This window comes from Xiphophorus couchianus, chromosome 3 (assembly GCF_001444195.1).
Source record: "Xiphophorus couchianus chromosome 3, X_couchianus-1.0, whole genome shotgun sequence".
Lineage (NCBI taxonomy): Eukaryota > Metazoa > Chordata > Actinopteri > Cyprinodontiformes > Poeciliidae > Xiphophorus > Xiphophorus couchianus.
Window position 1 is genome coordinate 615,001 of NC_040230.1, and position 17,811 is coordinate 632,811.

The window sequence follows — 17,811 nt, forward strand, 5'->3', positions numbered from 1 at the left end:
TCTTGCTCCAGAATGTGTCTGGCCCCTCGGCACTGCAGAACAGGACATTACCTGTCCGGATCACTACAAGAAAATTTACAAGAAACAGAAACATAAAATATAGGGGACCTAATTCAAACATCAGACTGATCCCCTGCCTAAAGGAACCCCAGACTGAAGATTTCTTGGCCTCCAAGTCATTTAGACTAGCTCTTTTAAATACCAGATCTCTCTGTGCTAAAGCTCTATTAATTAATGATTTCATCACCGAGCATAATATCCATGTTATGTTTCTGACAGAAACATGGTTGAATGATAATAATGAATCGATCGTACTAATTGAATCTGCGCCTCCTAACTACAATTTCTTCAGTGAGAATAGAAAACACAAAAAAGGAGGAGGCGTGGCTTCAATATTTAAGAATATCATAAATTGTAGTAAAATCTCTTTGGGTCATTTCACCTCTTTTGAGTATCTTGGAATTGAGGTTAAAGGTCACAAACAAACTTTGACTGTAACTTTATACAAAACTCCAACTTTAGTGGAAAATTTCTTTACTGACTTGAATGAGCTTCTATCTCTTATATGTATTGATTATGATTGTTTAATAATTGTTGGTGATTTCAACATTCATGTTGACAACCCCCAAGACAGAGGGGCAAAAAAGCTCGCTAATATTTTAGAGACTTTTGGTCTAGCAACATGTCAAACAAGCAACACACACTCAAGGACACACACTGGACCTGGTTATCGGTAAGGGTGTGAATATTTCCAATGTCTCTGTAACTGATGTCGCCTGTTGCATCACTTCCTGTTATCTTTGAAAATTCTTTATCTTTTAACCCACTTGGACAAACAGCAACCATCACAAAACGTTCTCTCACTGAAAACACAGCAGAAACTTTTAATCAAATCTACTCTTCTTCCTCACCCTTAAGCTGTAATGATGTAGATAAGTTGGTAAAAGATTTTCAGTCTAAAGTCTCAGATATTATTGATTCCATTAAAATGAAGGTTGTGTGGTAAAAAGAAATCTCCATGGAGAAATGCACAAACAGTTAGATCTGCAAGACAACTCTGCCGTAGGGCAGAACGAAAATGGCGTAAAACTCAACTTCACGTTCATTGTGACATCTATAAAGAAAGTCTACGTAACTATCATTTAACACTAAAACATGCAAGAGAGGCTTTCTTTGCAGATGTCATAAACAAAAACATTAACAATGCTCCAGCTTTATTTGCAACAGTTGACAGAATCACAAACCCTCCTGTGATTTTACCGCCTGAATTCCAATGAATTGCCGCCTGCAACCAGTTTTCCAGTTTCTTTTCAGAGAAAATTCATAAAATCAGAGGATTAATCTAAACATCCACTATAAAGTCAGAACCAATGCTGAGCCCAAACAAAACAAATACAGGAAAAATTACCCAATATCAACTACTTAATTATAAAACCCTACAGGAAATTATAAGTCAATAAGCTCCAGTTCCTGCTGCCTGGATGTCCTAGATCTATAACTCTAGAACATTTCTTTAAGAAAGTCCTGCCTGTTATTGCTGCTGATCTGATCCAAATAGTAACTCATCGCTCTCATCAGGCGTTTTCCCCCAGGCTCTGAAAACAGCAGTAATCAAACCACTTATAAAAAAAGAACAATCTGGACAAATCACTAATGCAGAATTACAGGCCGACCTCTGACCTCTGACCTCCCATTCATCAGCAAAGTTATTGAAAAAGCTGTTTGAACAATTAACTAGCTTCCTAACTATAACCAACCGCTTTGACTCCTTCCAGTCTGGTTTTCATGCTCACCACAGCACAGAGACTGGCCTAGTCAAAGTGTTCAATGACATCCATATAAATACGGACTGTGGCAGAACCACAGTGCTGGTTCTGTTGGACCTCACTGTTGACCATGACATATTACTGAATCGACTGGAGAGTTGGGTCGGACTCTCCGGTCCAGTGCTAAACTGGTTTGAATCTTACATAAAGAACAGGGATTTCTTTGTTTCAATTGGAAACTTTTTATCAAAGAGGTCAAAGGTCACATGTGGGGTACCCCAAGGTTCAATCCTAGGACCCCTCTTATTCAATATTTATATGCTCCCACTAGCTCAGGTTATAACAGGAAATAATATTAGCTACCATAACTATGCAGATGACACACAGCTCTACATTACGATATCACCAGGTGACCTTTGACCCCATCCAATCACTGAACAGATGCTTAGAACAGATAAATGTGTGGATGTGCCAAAACTTTCTCCAGTTGAACAGAAACAAAACTGAAGTTATTATTTTTGGACCTAAAGAGGAACGATCTAGAGTTATAGATCTAGAGGTATAGATCTAGAGTCAATGCACAGCTTCAGTTATTACAACTGAAAACCAGCGATCAGGCCAGAAACCTGGGAGTAGTGATGGACTCTGACCTGAACCTCCAGAGCCACATAAAGACAGTTACAAAGTCGGCCTTCTATCACCTGAAGAACATTTCCAGGATTAAAGGACTAATGTCTCAGCCAGATCTATAGAAACTCATCCATGCGTTCATCTTCAGTCGTATTGATTATTGCAACAGCGTCTTCACAGGTCTGTCCAACAAATCAATCAAACAGCTGCAGCTGATCCAGATGCTGCTGCTGGCGTTCTCACTAAAACCAGGAAGATAGAGCACATAACAGCAGTTTTAAAGTCCCTCCACTGGCTCCCTGTAGCTCAGAGAATAGACTTTAAAATACTGTTGTTAGTTTATAAATCACTGAACGGCTTAGCACCACAATACATTAAAGATCTGCTGTTGTTGTATCAACCTTCCAGACCTCTCAGGTTCTGGTTCTGGTTCTGCTCTGCATCCCCAGAACCAGAACCAAACGAGGAGAAGCAGCTTTCAGCATCTATGCACCACAAATTTGGAACAAACTTCCAGAAAACTGTAAAACAGCTGAAACACTGACTTCTTTTAAATCTCAACTAAAAACCCACCTGTTTAGGATTGTATTGGAAACGTAATTAATTATGAATTTATTGATGTAACTTGACTTAATGCTTTGTTTTGATTATTGATTCTATATTGCTTTGTGTTTCTGTGTTTGTAATGATGTAAAGCTCTTCAATCTGGAGAGACTCAGACGGAGATAAGAAGACAATTAGAAGAGTTTATTGACAAACAGGATTTAAAGTCTTTGGCGCTCGGGCCCCGGCTGGGATAACGGTTATCGCAGCGTTAGCGACAGGCTTCAGATGAGCATCCCGATGCTGTTAGGAACGTCGTCCCCCGGGGCCCGGCACTGGTGGTGGAGGTTGGGTTAGGGTGCGGGCCTCAGGACCGGGCGAATGGAGGAGAAGGGGTGGTGGTGGGTTGAGCTCGGCTGGAGAGCGAAGGACGCGATGAATGAAGGTCCTTATGAGCTGGGACTTGGTCGATGATTGGACGTGACGTGGCCTGGTCCGGCGTTGATAGGTCGACGATTGTGGGCGGGTCGCTTCAATTAACGGGTCCCGGTGGGGATAAAAGAGTCTTCCAGTTTGAATTTGCGCCTAGGCTTCATTTTGAAATGTCTTGCTGCTGAAATGTGCTATACAAATAAAATTTGATTGATTGATTGACTGATTGAATAAAGGTTTTGGTAAAAGTTGCTCATTTCTTTTGCCATTAGAATTTGGTCCGTATTCATTGTTGTTAATAATAAGGGTTACAGTAACCATAAATATTACCTAGGATTATTAATGAGTCCTCAATATGTAATACAGAAAGAGACCAATGGCCTCACTGTCATGTTTTGTATATATTATTTTCCCTGGAAAGTTATTCAGTAATGTAGCCACACCTGCTGATTTTGAAGTACCATGCGAATAAGTAATTTGATCTGATTTGACCAAAATCTTTCATCAGAGTCGGTTGAATGGGTTTCTAAAGAAGAATAAAATGTGGATTTTGATTTTTATTAACCTTGTAATAGGATGATGTAAACATCAGATTAATCTGTAGTCTCAGAAAGGAGATGAAGCTTTGATCACCTTGCCGTCGATCACTGCCATGTGACCTCTGTAAAAGGTCACCTGACCCTGGGATCTGGCTTTGGTAATCTTGGGCCACAGTTCTTCTCTTGCCAGCCGGTCTTCCTTAATAAAATCTGGACCAAAACGCAGACCTTGTTCTTTGCACACCTCTGAATCCTTCGTCACTTTCCAGACTGTGTCTCGATGGCGCCTCCTAGTGGCGCCTCCTGGTGAACTGCAGGATGACCTGACGGGTCCGTCCCTCTTCTTTTCTTCCTAATCGGTGGATTGTATGGATCACATCTCCTATCTGGTCCGCCCACTGTCCTAAGATTCTTGAGAGAAGTTGTTCTGCCTTTTCTCTGAGGTTTTCTCCTTCTTGCTCTCCAACAGCTTCAGGTTCTTGTATCTTTCAGCCTCCCAGAGTTTTTCTTTCAAATTTGCATTTTCTTTATTCATTGCAGCGAACCTCAGTTCAAGGTTTTCCATCGTAGATTTACATTCAGCAACGCCGACGGTGTTCTGCTCCACTTGGAGAGTAATGCGGGCAAACAAGTCAGAATTTTCTTTTAGCTGTTTTCCAAAGTCATCAGCCTGATATCCAGACTTTTAATGGCTGCTAAGACGGCAGCTCAGGAGACCTCAGTCTCAGTGGCTTGTTTTTTAGCAGGTGGGAGTTTGGTTGGAGTTGCATTCAGTTGCCGTCTAATACCGGAGGCATTTCTTGATGTCTCCATCGGTGTTTCAGCGCTAGCAGCAGCAGCAGCAGGTAGTTATGCATGTTTAGCTTAGCAGCGTTAGCATTCTTCAGACTAGGAAAATCTTTCTCATTAACGGCTCCATCTTTTATAAAACTCTTATTTTCCTTCCTTACTCTAGAGCGTGGATGTTCCGGTCCGCCTTGGGGATGAAATGATGAGTAAAGGGCCAGTTTAAGTAACTGGTTTTGGGCTGAACGGATGGAGCTCAGAATAACACGTGGGCCCATCGCCATCTTGCCAGAAGTCTACTGGTTTTCTGCTGACAGTTGATGAGCGGAGAATTATTCTGCTGCTGTAAATATTTCTGCTTTCCTGCTGTGGTTATGTGACCCGTGGAGGTTTAGCTGTAACCATGTTGGAATCTGAAGTTCATGGTTGATGGGAAAGAAAGATGGCTGCCAAGGATTTGGCCAATAGTTTAGAGCAGGGGTGGGCAATCCTGGTCCTCGAGGGCCGGTGTCCTGCAACTCTTGCAAGTCTCCCTGGTCCAACACACTTGAATCCAGCAGCTGAATCACCTCCCAAGTGCAGTCAGGTTCTCCAGAGTCCTGCTAATGACCTCATTATTTGACTCAGGTGTGTTGAAGTGGAGATGCATCTAAAAGTTGCAGGAGTCCGGCCCTCGAGGCCTGGAGTTGCCTACCCCTGGTTTAGAGGCTGCAGGAAGTGATTCAGTTTATGCTTCCTAAGTATCACTATAATAAACCTTGATAATATCCTACATATCATTAGTGATGATCGGCGCCCCCTGCTGGAGAAATAAGTAACTACATGGAGAGATGCAGGAAGATGAGAGCGCGTTTTCAGATCAAGAGCTGCACAGGAGGGAACATTTCAGGTTATTTATTTAGCACCAAATCACAACAAATATCAGAAAGGTAATTTAATTCAATCACATTAATTTCAAACAGAAAAGTGATAAAAGATAAGTTCAGGGTTTCCCCCTGAAAACCTGCTCAGCCCGGTGGGGCAGTCCACTGTGATCTAGTATTAAAAGATGTTAAGTGGACAGGAAATGTAAAAATATATGTCCACTTAGTCATAAACATATATGACTAAATATACAAATCATTAATATGGTTTGATGCTTCGTGTAACCGGAAAAATAATAATAAACTAATATAAAACCAGCGTGAAGCTCCTCACCGGCTGAACCTGCATGATGAGGTTAGCGCTGGTTCGTTAGCCGCTAACGCTCCGACCAACCGGGACACAGAAATGAACTTTACAGGGCAGACAGCGCCACACGCTGGGCAGCGAGTTGAGATGGAAACGCCCAACATCATTGTTTGTTCACAAATATAAATCATTCTCAGCGCTCCATCAACGTTCCTCTGAAAGCCACTAGAAGTTATTCCTGCGGTTCACATAGAGCTGCACAACCAGAACTAACACAGTTCGTTTTAAACTCCTACCTTGATGTAAATTTCTCCAAAGAAACATGATTCCTCGCAGGGATTGATGTAAATGTCCATACAGGTCAGCCTGAGTCCAGTTTGACTGAAAGGAGGATCTGTGCTGAGGTAAACTTCAGAAATAAAGCGACAGCGACGTGATTGGTCCGCTCTCCTGGCTTTAAATGCATAAACTATAATCTTATCTTTTAGGAATAAATCTGCTGCGCCAGTAAAACGCTCAGAGCAACAGAGATGCTTTCAATCATGATTCCTCGCAGAGGGTTGATGTGAGGAATAGAAAAAACAAATTAAGCCTTTTTTTTTCTAAAAACATAAACAAGCAACACTCAGCCTGGCGGTGGGGGCTAGTACAGCATGGCGGGCTGCCAGGCTTATACTACGCTGGTGGAAACCCTGCATCTGATTAATCAATGAAAAACATGATAAATTAAAACAAGATCAATAATTTCCATTTGCATGAATTATTGATTTTTCTCCTTTTCTACCAAAAACTGGATGATGAAAGTCTTCAGTCAAATTTTTATTGTTTGGAATAAAAAACTTCCAACTTTTTATTCCAAGTTTTCTGTTTATTTATTTTAGATATTTAAAATGTCTCCCAGTGTTTAATGTTCCCCACAGTTTAAAGTTTCTTTCAGAATGTGTTCTTACTTTATTGTAACATTATTGGAAAATGATTTGAAAACAACAATAATATTGTTTCTTAATAACTTGTGGAATGATTTATTGTCACATAACAAATGTTACTGGATGATAAATCATTGCAGAAGTTATTGTGATAAATAAACATTTACAATAATGCCATTCTGAAAGACGAAGTTTAAACTGTAATGAACATTAAACACTGGAAGATATTCTAACTAAAATAACTCAATGGATTCCTGAAGCAGCAGCAGGACTGAATCCAGTTTTTGGTAGAAAGAGAGAAACGATAAATCATGAGGATGAAAATGAATGAGTTTGTTTTAATGTATTATGTGATTAATTGATTTATTGTGACAGATTCAGCTCTGACTTGAAATACCTGAGATCAGGATCAGAGGAAGATTTCCTGCCTCCAGCTTCTTTCTTCACGCTCCGTCGGTTTTTATCTGCTGACAATAATTCCTCTGTAAACGAGTTTCAGTTTCTGTGAATGTGTGGGAGCAGTGCGGGTTTCATCACGCGTCCCGCAGCAGCTTGATGCAATCACACCGCGGCTCCGTCAGTAACGAGCCGAGCGGGTCGCCGCCGCCGCCGGGAGATGTGACGTCAGAGGCTGAAAACGACCTCACCTGTTCAGGTTGAGAGTCTGGAGGGAGGAAACCGGAGAATCTGCTGGCCGGTGAGGCTCCGATCCGGGGCCAGCCGGGTCCGTCTGACCGTCCATTTCATTTCTTTACCAGAATGTTTTCACAATCTGTCCATCTGCTGAAATAAAAGTCGAATGTAAAAATAAAGATTCAGCATGAATTTGTTTTTCTCCGTTTATCGAGTTTTAATTTGATCTCCAACAGCTTTAATATTGTCCTTAATATTTGAGGGTTTTATCATTTCTCTGACGTTTAACTAACAGGAAAGTTTTCTGACTTCGTGGAAAAACATGGAGGATAACGAAAAAGTCCAGGGATGAAAAAATCTGGGCGGATAAACATCCTGGATGATTAACGGCCAGAATGACGAAGGACATCGAGGATAAAATCAAGTTTATTCTGCTGACCTGATTTGATTTCAAGTCTGCAAATTTGAGGAACATAAAAATGTTTAATAGGGGAGAGTTAGCTGCTTGTTAGCAGCAGGTTAGCTGCTTGTTAGCAAGTGTGTTATCTGCTTGTTAGCAGCAGGTTAGCTGCTTGTTAGCAAGTGTGTTAGCTGCTTGTTAGCAGTGTGTTAGCTGCTTGTTAGCAAGTGTGTTAGCTGCTTGTTAGCAGCAGGTTAGCTGCTTGTTAGCAGTGTGTTAGCTGCTTGTTAGCAGCAGGTTAGCTGCTTGTTAGCAAGTGTGTTAGCTGCTTGTTAGCAGCAGGTTAGCTGCTTGTTAGCAGTGTGTTAGCTGCTTGTTAGCAGCAGGTTAGCTGCTTGTTAGCAGTGTGTTAGCTGCTTGCTAGCAGCAGGTTAGCTGCTTGTTAGCAGTGTGTTAGCTGCTTGCTAGCAGCAGGTTAGCAGCATGTTAGCAGCAGGTTGTCACAACGCCGAGCCTTTCACACTTTATCACCCGGAGCGACGGGAACAGCGCTGCCTTGCTGGATCAAGGTTAATGATGAACCTGGATGGTTTAATTTGCTCTTTGCTGGGGGTCAAAGGTCGAAGTCCTGATGGAGGCACATCTCGTCCTGTTGAGGTGTTTATCAGCCACATTGAGCCGCTAGCGAAGGTTAGCGGATCATTCAGGGCCGATCTGGGCCAGCAGCAGAGCATTCTGGGATGATGTGCTGTAAACGCGCTCTGACTGAGACAAAGGAAACAAACCACGACTGAGAGGCTGCTGATCCACCCGGAGCTGAAAAACGGTTTATTCTGCTCATTCATTATGGATTCAGATTTCTGCTTCTGTTATCCTCATGTTGTTTCTCTAAAGGTTCATTCTGTTTCATATCAGATATTTAAAGCTGAAGAAGCCACAGAAACCTCACCAGCTGATAACTGCAGGAAAAACAGACAGAATCAGCAAACTGGCCTCTTCAATGCATCAATGCTGCGTTAAACCAGCTGGTTAAACCAAACCAGCTGCGTTAAACCAGCTGGTTAAACCAAACCAGCAGCCGCCCTGGCTCGCTGCTCTGCTCCGGTCTGATGAATCTGGATTTAATTAATTTCCACAGGAAAAGATTTTCTGGAAATTAACTGTGAGACATAAGTTGGAAAAAAGAGGAAATATTAGAAAATAAAACGTTTGATTAAAAAACTAAATAAAAAAAAATACAAAATACAGAAATAAAAAAATTAAATAAACAGGAACTAATAAACATATGTAGCCCCTGGTTAAAAACCATGCACTTAAGGCCTGTAATATTTACAAAATATTTACGAGGTTGGTTTTATGCAAGAAAAAAAGGATAAGTGAGAAATGTGTATTGTTTTGTACATTTTTAATCTGAGTGATTATATACATGAGGGCAAAAACAGAAAGCCAAAACTTTTCTGGAGGTGACTTGTGTATTTACATAAGTGTATTGTTTGATTAATCATCCCATTTGTTTTAAGACTATATTGAATATCCTACTTACGAAAGTAGTTTAGGTTAACGAGGGACAAGTGAACTCAACAGAGAGAAAAAAGAACTGAGCAATGGGATTATGGGAAGAAGAAAGGAGAAGAGCGCGAGGGAGAGAAGAAGAAGAAGCTAATGGTGACCGCTGCTAATGTTTGCTGAGGTTGAGATGGGAGAAGGAACTGGATTGTTAGGGTTCGTTCTGCACAAATAATCCTGCACACGGGCTGTGGGATATCTGCGGAAGAATTCTGCAGTGAAAAGCACGGAGGAAAAACTGCGGCTGAATCAAGGAGAACTGCGGCTGATCCGACATGGCGACACTGATTTCAGCGCGACGGAGGAGCAGTCCTGCAACCCGGGTGGCGGAGTTTTAAAGGAAGTTGGAGTCGCGAAGCATCCTTCACGGAGAGGACGTCGGCTGAGCGAGCAGGTCGGAGTTGGTTCGTTGTTTAAACGGAGAAGAGGATCGTTGAAGCGACATCGATCTCTAGCTTCACCAGGCCTGCAACGAAACCTTAAACCGGTACCGGACAGTGTGTGTGTGTGTGTGTGTGTGTGTGTGTGTGTGTGTGTGTGAGAGAGTATGGGCCCATGTGTGATATTGTGATTTTGAACTGTAAATTTTCTGTAAATGTATGGAGTTCTATTGGTAACAAAAATTGAATTCTGGTTGTAGTAAAATAATAGTTAACAGTAAGGGGTTTTCTTAAAAATCACAAAGGTAAAGTGAGTAAAACATAAGAGACTGAATAGAAAAAAGGGCCTTATCGACTTTATTTTGTTTTGGGAAACATTTGTTGTGAGGGAATTGATAACCTTGTTCTATGTTTAAGTTTTTGATTGTTTTGGGGATTTGTGGAGCTAAGGTTTTATTTTTCTTAAGCTCTTATTAAAAGAAACTGTTCCGGTAGCTGGTTGTCTGGAGTAATTTATGTTACATCATAGGAGTGGAGGATAATTGGAAGAGTAAGGAATTACTCAGTATTGGTAAACCTGCGTGGTATCTACCAGAACTATTCAAACCCAAATAGCCACCCCACCAGTGAGTTTAAGTTCTTGTCCCAGTTACCAGCGGACGGAGCAATGGCGTGCTACACATAAATTAATAGAATTATATATGATATATAATTTGCTACATTGTATAAAAAGTTTGTATTTATTTTTGTTGATTGACATTCTTGTCAGGATCTGTCCTCCATAGCTCTTCAGGTCCAGAAGCTGCTGGTCAAACCAGAGATTTGTCTGTTCTTGTCCTCCGTAGGAAGGAAAGCAGTTTATACAGGTCAGGTTCGCAAGGTTCTGACAGAACTAGAACCGGTCTGACTGAACCGGGCCGGAGGGAAACGGACCCAGAGGTTACAACAGGTCGTTTGTCCAACAGCGACTCGGTGGGTTTGGTGAGGAAGTCTCTGATTGGACAGATTCTGAATCAACAGGATGGAGTTGGGCTGAAATCCCGGAGAACCGGAACACCGACGGGGAGGAGAGAGGCTGGCCGTGTGAAGAGTTAAAGAGGAGCGCTTAGAGGAGATCAGTAATTAGAGGCAAACAGAGACACGAAAACATGTTAATAAAGCAGCAGGAAGTGAACAGAATCACTGCGAGATGAAGCTGCTCTTTGTTCCTGTCGGTAATTAGAGCCGGCTGACGGCCGATCTGCGGTTTGCACAAATACCAACAGAGTTCATTAAAGCAGCAGATGGTAGAGACTTAATTAACTCAACAGATCTGAGACGAACTGGAGAACAAAACAGAGTTTACCTTGTTTTTATTCTTGTTTGGAGAGAGAGAGAGAAACAAAAAACTCATTAAACCACAGAAAACAAGGAGAAACTAAAGCTGCTTAGTTCACAACACACCAACTCCGGTCCGGTTTGCTCCAACTCCGGTCCGGTTTGCTCCAACTCCGGTCCGGTTTGCTCCAACTCCGGTCCGGTTTGCTCCAACTCCGGTCCGATTTGCTCCAACTCCGGTCCGGTTTGCTCCAACTCCGGTTCGTCTGCCTGGTTAGTCCGGTTCGTTTTTTGGAGGTGTGAATGCGTAATCAAACTCTGGTCCAGATGGATGAAGGCGACTTAAAATCACAAAGTTTCACAAACAGAAAATAATCAAATTAAAACTTTTTTTTTTTTTTTTAGAAAAAACAATATTAAACATAGAAATTTTCTGAGACTTAAAATTTTTTTAAAATCTTCTTTTGAAACTCAGAAATTTGTCGCACACTTAATAATTCATCAGTGTGATTTTCACAGGTTCTTTTATTGCTAAAAACTGTTGGACAACAGCGACAGTGAGCGCCTCCTACTGGCTGAACGGGGCTCACTGTGTTCTATAGGCCCACTGGTGGCGAGCTGCTGTCTCTACAGTTTAATGCCATTGGAGACGTGCAGCTTACAAATCATTTCTACAGGCAAACAGAAGTTTTTAAATAAAGTAAGAAAAGGGAGGGGGGTAATTATGTCTAATGTCCACTCTGTCACACTTTTCTGGGTTTTGTCAATAAAATTTCTGAGTTTTCCACATTTTTTGTAGAAAAAAAAAAAGTTTCAAGAATAATCTAGAATAACGTAGTTTTTTTCCAGAAATGTTTCGTTCTTTGGCCCAGATGTTCTGCCATAGGAACCTGCTGATTCCCCTGGAGGGTTTGCATGTCAGCTTCCATCCGGGGAAAAGCGGCTCCTCGTTTCCAGTCTGTTGAAAATGGAAACTTTCCACTGGGTGTTAGCAGGGCTTGTCCAAGGTAACAATTAAAGATGAACATCGATCTGAAGCCCCGACAATAAGCTGGAGAAAAGTTTTAACATGTTTGCCTCGTTATACGTTCACAGATACAGTTGTGGTCAAAAGTTTACATACACTTGTAAAAAACATAATGTCATGGCTGTCTTGAGTTTCCAATAAGTTCTACAACTCTTATTTTTCTGTGATAGAGTGATCGGAACACAAAAAACAGTCATAAAGTTTGGTTCTTTCATAAATTTATTATGGGTCTGCTGAAAATGTCACCAAATCTGCTGGGTCAAAAATATACATACAGCAACATAAGTATTTGGTTGCATGTCCCTTGGCCATTTTCATGGCAACTAGGCGCTTTTGGTAGCCATCCACAAGCTCCTGGCAAACTTCAGGTCGAATGCTAACGGTCTGTTAGCCTTTAAAACGGCTCAAAATTTAAGTTGAAATGTTGAAGAAAAGAAACAAAGATTAAAACATGAAAAGGTTTGAAACCAGAAGTTTATAAACTCCACTTCTGGTTCTTGAGTCAGTAATTGACTAGATAAAACTGTCCAGTTAACTAGCTAAAGATTTGAGCTAGCTGCGGCTCAGTTGGGCTCCCGCTCTGCCTCTCCTCTCTGGTTCTGGTGTCACAGTAAAACAACAAACCTAAAGCCAAAGTTCTGGTTCGGTCCAAACTGCAGGTGACTCCAGAACCACTTCCTCTCTATTATCTGCTTTCTGTTCCTGCTGAGTTTCAGCAGCTTCCTGTTTTCTCTGGTCAGACAAACAGTTTGCAGCAGAAAAACAAACTGAGGAAAAGATTTTTAATGAGTTCTGGTTCCAGATTTCGGGTTTGGGCCTCAGGAAGCCGACATTAAACGCTGACATGTTTATTTCTTATTGTCTGGGAGCAGAAAGGACCCCATGTTGTTGTTCTTCCCTTTATCCCGTCTAACGATGCTGAACGCACTAATTACACACAGAGAAACACAGACGGACTGCAGGTTGCCATGGAAACCACTTATCCACCTGAGGATACGTTTCACCAAAAGAGGAGGAAGAGGAAGAGGAAGGTCCCCAAAGCCAGAAACAGATTTCTGTAAATCCACCTGCAGGTTCAGATCCTCTGAGTGTCAGGGTGATGTAGATCGGGTGATGTAGATCGGGCGATGTACGTAGATCGGGCGATGTAGATCGGGCGATGTAGATCGGGCGATGTAGATCAGGCTATGTAGATCAGGCGATGTAGATCAGGGCAATGTACGTAGATCAGGGCGATGTAGATCAGGGCGATGTAGATCGGGCGATGTACGTAGATCAGGCGATGTAGATCAGGGCAATGTACGTAGATCAGGGCGATGTAGATCAGGGCGATGTACGTAGATCGGGCGATGTACGTAGATCAGGCGATGTAGATCGGGCGATGTACGTAGATCAGGCGATGTAGATCAGGCGATGTAGATCGGGCGATGTAGATCAGGTGATGTAGATCCAGACTTTATTTTAAATTCAACTCAAGTCTCAGGATGGTTGGATGTTTCCCTTATGATGGTCCGGTCGACCCGGTTCTACTGGAACCAGAACTCCACCATCTGCTCCACCTCCAGCTGCTGTGGTTCTGACCCAAACCAACCTGTTCCCCTCCTGGCCTGTGGGGGCGCTGCACCAAGAACCACTGAAGGAAACGACACAAAAACCTCTGAAGACACTGAGAGCAACTTCCTTCTTCACCAGATGGAAACAAGGTGGAGGCGTCAGATTTTAGAGGTCAGAGGTCGGTGAGACTTCACACCTCATTAACCAGACCAGACTTTGACTAGGCAGACATGTTGGATGGTAGGAACTCAGCCTTTCAGTAAAACCAGAGGGAACAGAAATGTAACGTTTAGAAGCTGAGCTGGATCAGCCGGAGACGGTTGGGAGGGAATCCACACAATCTGGGAGAAAACGAAGCGTCGGAATGAAACGGGAGGAACAGATGGAGACCAAGAGAAACCAGCAGGATGAAAGATGGAGGAGAGAAAACTTCACAAGAAGCTGAAGGAGCAGAAACCGATAGGAACCTGCAGCTTCACGTCTTCTGGCTCCCTGTCTTTACTTTCATTTATTTAAACAGAACTCGGTGAGGGAGGGGAAGTTCTGGCCGGGAATCCTGCAGGACCGACGAGAAGCCCAGAAACGGAGAGATTTTAACAGACGGACGTCGATCGGCTAATTAAAGCTAATTAAAAACCCATCTGGTTGTTTAAACTCAACCAGGTGGGTTTTGAATTGATCTGAGCTGCAGCGCCCTCTGCTGTACAGAAACACAAAGCACAACCTGAAGACGACATAAAAACATTTCAGCCTGCTTCTGCACTTCCTGCTTACTCCATCAGTTCATTTGTTTTCTCTACGTAGCGTCTCTTTAAAACTCCTTCTGCTCTTTGAACTTCATTCAGATTGCAGCAAAAAACGAATTAAATACCGAGAGCTGCAAACTGATCAGACGAGGAATTATTTTTCTGCCCTCGTTTTGGCCCCTGCTCCTTGTGGCGCCCGCTCGTTTTTCACCTGCTCCTTGTGGCGCCCGCTCGTTTTTCACCTGCTCCTTGTGGCGCCCGCTCGTTGTGGCGCCCGCTCGTTTTTCACCCGCTCGTTTTGGCGCCCGCTCGTTGTGGCGCCCGCTCGTTGTGGCGCCCGCTCGTTTTTCACCTGCTCCTTGTGGCGCCCGCTCGTTTTTCACCTGCTCCTTGTGGCGCCCGCTCGTTGTGGCGCCCGCTCGTTTTTCACCCGCTCGTTTTGGCGCCCGCTCGTTGTGGCGCCCGCTCCTTGTGGCGCCCGCTCGTTTTTCACCTGCTCGTTGTGGCGCCCGCTCGTTGTGGCGCCCGTTCGTTGTGGCGCCCGCTCCTTGTGGCGCCCGCTCGTTTTTCACCTGCTCGTTGTGGCGCCCGCTCGTTGTGGCGCCCGTTCGTTGTGGCGCCCGTTCGTTGTGGCGCCCGCTCCTTGTGGCGCCCGCTCGTTTTTCACCTGCTCGTTGTGGCGCCCGCTCGTTTTTCACCTGCTCGTTGTGGCGCCCGCTCGTTGTGGCGCCCGTTCGTTGTGGCGCCCGCTCCTTGTGGCGCCCGCTCGTTTTTCACCTGCTCGTTGTGGCGCCCGCTCGTTGTGGCGCCCGTTCGTTGTGGCGCCCGTTCGTTGTGGCGCCCGTTCGTTGTGGCGCCCGCTCCTTGTGGTGCCCGCTCGTTTTTCACCCGCTCCTTGTGGCGCCCGCTCGTTTTTCACCTGCTCGTTGCGGCGCCCGTTCGTTTTGGCGCCCGCTCTGACATCAGATGGCCTTAATGAACTCGACACTTGAAAGACGGCGAAGGTTCCCGCCACCCAGATTGAAACCCAGCGCAGCGTTTGGATGGTTGAGGTGAAACTTTGAGGCCGAATCCGGATCAGAGGTTAATGGTTCGGCGCCGACGCAGCCATCAGGCTAAGGTGAGACGAGGAAGAGGAGGAGAAGGAAGAGGAGCGGTCAGAGGTGAAGGCCACAGACTCGCTGTCTGCTCCATGACATCACTTCCTGTCCTTCGTCTGCACATGGTTCTGAGCATGCTCAGATCAGACCTGCCTGATGATGATGATGGTCTTCAGAGGAGCAGCCTGACTGATGAAGGATGAGAGAAGAAGGTTTTCAGGAGAGGAGAAGTTATTTTATTGTGAAAGAACCAGACTTCCTGTAGAAACATCAGCTTCTCTAAACTCTTTCTGTTCTCTCCTGAAGCTGATGATGAAGATGATGAAGATGACTCTGAGGTTTTCTTCGTCGGTCTGAATCCGGACGCCGACCCGATCAGGTGGAGGACGGTTCTGGAAGGGTTCGGTTCTGTCTTAACAAACTAAATAAATAACTTGGAGCTACATCTTTAGCTTGTAAGCTAATATGTAGCTAGGAAGCTACATATTTAGCTAACATGCTAATTGGCTTGCCGATAAGCAGAAGTGGTCTATATAAGCTAAAGATTTAGCTTGCTAACGACATACTTAATTAGCAAGCTAAATATTTACATTGCTAGTTTAAATAAACTAGTTTAGATAACTTGTAAAACTAAGTAAACATTCAGTTTGTAAACTAACAAACTAAATTCTTAGTTTTTTAACTAAACATTAAATGTTTGGAGCTAAATATTCGGTTTGAAACTATTCCGTTTTTAAATGATTCAGTAACATGGTGTGAATTTGACTGGACCAACCGGACCTCAGCCGGGCCAGAGATGAGACCGGTCCGGTCCGGTCCAGAGAAATGAATCCGCCTAGAAAATCTGCAACCTGATTGGTTAATAATAGATGCTGGTTCCTCATCATGTCACCAGTATAAGTCTTACTGGTTAGAAACCAGTTCGGTTCTGGTTGTGCTCCGGTGAATGTCGGCCTGCTGCCGCCATCTGGTGGCGCCCTGCAGTACTGCACCCCGGTCCAGGTTGTGAAAATAAAACAAATATTTTCTAAATGTTTCAGACATTAAAGCTTTTTAAAGTTTTTAAATAACCAAACATAAACTTTAAAGTCAAACTGAATTAAAACACCAGAAGTTTTTTTTGTTGCTACTAAACATTTAACTGGAACTGCAAAAAAATAAAGACTTTATAAATGTTTAGTAAATATTTTATTTTGAATTAAAGTTTCAGATTTTAGTACAAAAACAATCATTAACTTTTTCACAGTAAAAAAAAAAATTCTGGAACAAAACCATCGGAATAAAAACAAAGTTTAAAGATAAAAAATATAGATTTTGAAAAGCTTTTAGATCTCCTGTTGGTGGGCTTTGTTTAGGCCGCCTGCAGTTAGTTATTATATCCAATAATATCTCAGATTATTCAGATAAATCAACACTATAAAGCTGTAAACTAAACCGCCGCCACCAGGGGGCAGCAGAAGACCAGACCAACATGAAATCAGTTCAAATCTGCAGACTAAAATCATCTTTCTGTTAGAAATTTAACATTTATTATTCTGCTGGTTTGAACTAAAGACGTGAACCATGAATTTGTAGAACTGATATAAATAAAGTTTATTTCGATGGAGCTGACCGTCGACCTGACATTATTATACCTGACATGTTGCAACAGGAAGTGGAGCAGGACCATGTGGCTTGTTCCCACGGAAACAGACCTGCTGGACCTGCAGCTGGACTCCAGGTGTTTACATGGAGCTCCGCAGGGTTCTGCTTCAGGATCCGTCACTTCCTGCTGGGTTTATTTGAACTTCAGCTGGAACTCTTCAGCACTTCTATTAATCCCACTTTCTAAGCTCCATATGTCCCGTCGTCAGAAGAACATTTAAATGTTTTCAGTTCCTCCTAAAGAGCGGCTGCTGTTTGTAAAGTTACACAGTCAGAAAATTTAATTCAGTATTAGAGAAAAACAATGGAGTTCATCTTAGTGTCATATTTTCAACATAAACAAGTAGATCAGAGCTAAATATATAGTTTGGAACTTACTAGTTCACTTTTGAAACATTTATCTCCAATTTTAATATTTAGCTTAGGTTAAATATTTAGTTTACCAGCTAAAGATTTAGCTGGATTAGAGCTAAATATTTACATATAATGTAACTAAATAAGCTATATAATTTGGAGCTAAAAAGTTAGCTAGCTAAATACTTAGCTCTGAGCTAGCTACATATTACTTGTTGATAACTGGAAGTGCACTATCAAAATAAAAGCTGAGGACCTGCTGTTAAGACTGAACCTTCAGACGCTGTAGATTAGTAAA